The following is a 5,021-nucleotide window of genomic DNA, read 5'->3' on the forward strand; positions in this document are numbered from 1 at the left end:
TGCATATATGCGACCAGAGAAACGTGCCTTACAAGAAGTATTTTCGCTGGCACGACGCGAAACGTGATAACGCCCAAGTACAGCTCGGAGCCAGCACGGCTGTTAAGTCAGGTGCGAACGTTATCGGACACTGCACCTCACTACAAGCCTTTCGGATTGCACATTGGGAAAGCTGCAAACAACAAACAACAACAAGCAGTCACGCGTGGTGATGCAACTTATGTGCTCATGACAATGACTGACTTCAATACAGTGAATGATACGATACAGTGAATCAATACATTGAATGATACGAAGAGGGGTGGGGGTGGCAAAAGCTGTCGTCCAGACAGAATTTTACTGTGTCGGCACCCTTTTACTGGGCTGGCACCCAGTGGACCCGGGTTCGAGCCCCATGTGTCATTGGTGCTAGTTTTATTTTTTTTCTAATTTCATTGGTGCCAAACTCGGGAAACGAGAGGTGAAATCTGACATCGTGTTACGTAACGTAGGAATTTCCATGAATTAATTGCGCTCTGTCGGCGCCGAGAGTTGATCGGCCCTTCTTCCGGCAAAAAAAGAAAGAAAGAAAAATGCAGCAGACCCCACGTAACTGGGAATCGACGTTATGCGAATCATGTGGAGGGAAGGTGGAGGGAAGCAACACGTCATGAAATGACGCTAAATGTGTGTACAAATGTTGCAAGCACTGACATGCGTTGAAGAGTTGCAGATGTTTATATAACCAGTTGTTTGTACTTGCTCAATCAGGGGCGGCGCCAGGGGGGGGGCAAGGGTGGGCTAGAGCCCCCCCCCCCCCGAATTCTCGCCTGCCCCCCCTATGCCCACCCAAGTGCCCGGAAGCATATATTGAAAACCTAGTAAGAGCAGAGCTAGCTTGCCCCCCCCCCCCCCCCCGGAGGAACTCACTTTTCGTGGTTGCCCCCCCAGTAAAAACATCCTGGCGCCGCCCCTGTGCTCAATGATGTCAATTGGAACATGCGTATTAGCAACACCAGAAGCTAATATTAAGCGCTGATGCTCGCGAAGATGCTGGCCCTGGACACTGCTACATAAATCAACGTCAGAGCATGGCATCTAACCGCAATTGACGTTAACCTGACGTGACGGAAATTTTTATAAAATTGCGTAGGCAGCACTGCAAGCACTATTCACATATTCCGAAGATTAGCGCCCATTTGAAAAGTAGTTCCGGGACCTGGCGTAGTTCTGTGGTAGTATGCTTGGCTGCCATGCAGATTGCTTGGGCTTGATTCCTGCTGGAACCCCGAAATTTATTATTTGCATCCATCGTGGGGTCAACGCTGCTTATGCAAGGTTTTTCTTAACACTGACATTTACTCTATGCCTTCACTGGGGTGACGCCACCGGTCTCTGGTATTGCTTTAGGCTCACACGTTAAAATTGCCAATGTGTGTCCTCGTCGTTCCTGGGTAGATACTAAGTGTCAATCACCTGTGACACATACCCGCATACCAGCGGCACATGCCCGCCCGTGTGTATGTGCCACTGTCTGGCGGGAAGGGTTTGACGACGTAGGCGACGGGATTGTGACATTATTCATGCCTTGGCAAGCGCGTCATATTCGTGAAACCATTATACCCTCCGATACTAATTTTGGTTCACGCCAACTTAAGGGGGAGATCACGAGAGTACCGAGACGTAAGCGGATAGATAGAGAGATAGATAGATAGATAGATACATAGATAGATAGATGGATAGATGGATAGATAGATGGATAGATAGATGGATAGATAGATGGATAGACAGATGGATAGATAGATGGATAGATAGATAGATGGATAGATAGATAGATAGATAGATAGATAGATAGATAGATAGATAGATAGATAGATAGATAGATAGATAGACTCACGAACTTTCCAGATTTGTGCCGTACTTTGGCTAAATCCCCACCGTGATACCAAATTACTTCTGTATAAAACGTTGATTCTCCCTATTCTAGAATACACATGTCGTTTGGTACTCTCACAAAATAAGGTGACCTAAAAATCCTTTATAGCGTTCAACGTAAGGCCACCCGCTTCATATGCCGTAACTACAGCCACAACTTCTCACCAACACAGGCTCTGCAATCAGGGAACATTGTACCATTACATTCTCGTTATTGCATCGAATCTTTAAAACTATTATATACAGCCATCAATTCCTCTCCTGGCATCTTTGGTGGTAACTACGTCGCATTTATGGAAGAATCTTGCACCCGCAGCTCCCGCATCTTGAACGTAAAGCCTTTCTTTACTCGTATTAACACGTTCGAATTTAGTTTTTTCCCACGTACTATAGACCTCTGGAACTCCCTACCAGGCAGTATTCGTTCACTATCATTAAAAATTTAATTGATGCCGCTATTGCCCATTTAGAAAATAGGTAAATATCGTGTTTGCAATACCATAGTTATGTTTTCTTATGTATTGCAATGTATTTCAGTTTTATTGTTGTTTTACTGTTGTTGCTCTATTCGTATTAGTTTTGCACAACTCATCCACTCCTGCTATAGCCCTGCATTAGGGCTGCAGTATATTCAAATAAATAAATAAATAAATAAATAAATAAATAAATAAATAAAAAATGTTTACCTTGGAAAAGAATGTGGAAAGTTCGGGAGGTACAGGACCGGAATAGTTTATTTATTGCCCATAACGTGCGGTCGTGTATTTATAGGTCAAACTGATCGGTGAATTCACGTTCGCCCTAATAAACATTTGAAATCTTTGGAAAAATAGCATTCTTTCCCACCTAGCCGAGCATTGCAACAGCTGCCAATGTTATCCTGTTCGGTATGGCACGATCATTTTGTTTTTTCACAAAGGCAAGCTAACTCGGGAATTAGAAGTGTTTCATATCAGAAGGTTTGCTAATAAATGCGTAAGCAGCCCATCCCTCGCACTGACAAGGAGCTCAGCTTTTTGAGCCATACTTTACTTTCAGATTCTGCTGCACGTTGTAGATGCCACTTATGTAAAAATGAGTGTCATGGTGTCTTACCGTTCTTTCTTTTCTCTTTCTTTTGCTTTGCTTTTGTTTTGTTTTTTGCGCACATGCGGTTTTGAGATACGCTGAGGCATATATTTCGTGTGTATTCTTTCAATAAACCGAGTTGAGTTTGCGCTTGTTTGTCTCCTCGCCTTCCGTTTTCCCGTCCACCGTGTGTGCGCCGAAACTTTATACAAAGAATGTCTTCAAACCAACTCGTCCAATTTTCTATCCTGTTACATTCAAAATCTAGATGGGAGCCGACAGATGGAAACACGTATAGTGGGATGGTCGGGGTGAACAGTGAAAGTGCCTCAGACAGGCTGGCCGACGTTTCGATAGGAGGACCTATATTTGTCAAAGGCGCCATGTTATCGTTAAGGTGTTAGTTTTAAGGGGGTTGGTAGTGATGTCACTACCAACCCTCTTAAAACTAACACCTTAACGATAACATGGCGCCTTTGACAAAGATAGACATTACTAATCCCCTTGAAACTAACACGCCAAGTATTACACGGCACCTTTGACAAAGATAGGTCCTCCTATATCGAAACGTCGGCCAGCCTGTCTGGGGCATTTCCACTGTTCACTCTGGCTATCCTATTCTGTTGCATTATATCTCTAGTACCGTGGGCTCTTATGCGTTATAACTCTCCCCTTGCTACCCCAGTGGACGTCGCTTCAAGAATAGCAGTGTGCGTATGCAAGGCAAGGGTGGCCTCGTGACTACTCGCCATTCGATGTGCCCAACGGAGGTTCAAGCAATGTGCGGCTTTTTGAAACTTTTGGTTAGTCACGGTGGAACAATCTGCAGAATTGTGGCCACTGAATCGTGGAGGCAAGCACGCTTTCACAAAGAATGTTTACGCTTAACCTGTCACGATTGATGCGTTCACTCATCTGGCAGACGCGTGCTTTTATAGACTGCTGCACGACATCAGACAGGACCCCTGAGTGGCTCTGGAACACCGCTCGACCAAACATGCCGACTAACGAGAAGGCTCCAAGTGCCGAAGGAAGACTAGTTCATTCGTTCGCCGGGAACTACGTTTTACCGGAAAGTGATGAAGCTTTGCTGAAACTTGGACTGAAATTCGCGGTGGAACTAGTCTTGAACCCACCGGAAAAGTTTTCTAGTCTAGTCACCAAGAGATGAACGCTCAAGGTGTGTACATGGATGTGTTGATGTAATAGATAAGACGAGGACTTTAAGTAGGACTATAAGGAAGACTGCCAAAAAAGTAGATTTAGTTGCCTATAATTTTTTCTCGAGGCGACTACGCGTTGTCACGGTGGACAAGGAGGGTTGCTTCGTGTTAATGTCGGATGGTGTCTTTAGTGAAAGTGCAAATCAAGCTGTTACCAAAAAGAATTGATATATGATTTCAAAAGAATTGATATAAAACCCCGGAAGGTTAAGCAACGAGCTGTGGATTTTTTATTTATTTAACCCAGAAAGCTTGGCTTCAGCAGTCAAGAAATCAGTGTGCATTTAGAAGTATTCTTGTCTTGTAAAACCCACAAGCCAGGTCGACAGTTCAGAGTGATAGTCTCTGAAAGAAGTGCGTTGAAATTGCAAGTAGCCAACTATCTTCAAAAACACTTTTCAATGTTGAACATTTGTGACCCGCAAGTAATACCTAATTCGGAGGATGTCGTTAAATATTTAAGCAGTGAAAACTCGGGAAGTTGCAGTGCCTTCAGTGTTGACTATTTTATCCCCCACACAGAACTAATAAAAAATGTCAGGTCATGTATCTCTGGTGATAATAAAGTAGAATTTACGATTGATACCGGGGTATCTGTTGCTATTTTTGGGGGAATTGTGACCTTTTGCTTGAATTCTACATTTGTTGGATGACAGAGTGTAATGTTTGTCCAGAATTGAGGAGTCTGCACCGGCTCGAAAGCAGCCCCTGTTCTCAGCCATACTTTCTTGGCTGGCATACACAGGAATATTCATAAAATATCGCTCGGTCTGGCCAAAAACGTTTTTCGGTTCGTTGATGATTTTGCAAGGTTGT

This window comes from Rhipicephalus microplus, chromosome 10 (genome assembly GCF_043290135.1).
Source record: "Rhipicephalus microplus isolate Deutch F79 chromosome 10, USDA_Rmic, whole genome shotgun sequence".
NCBI classification, from domain to species: Eukaryota; Metazoa; Arthropoda; class Arachnida; order Ixodida; family Ixodidae; genus Rhipicephalus; species Rhipicephalus microplus.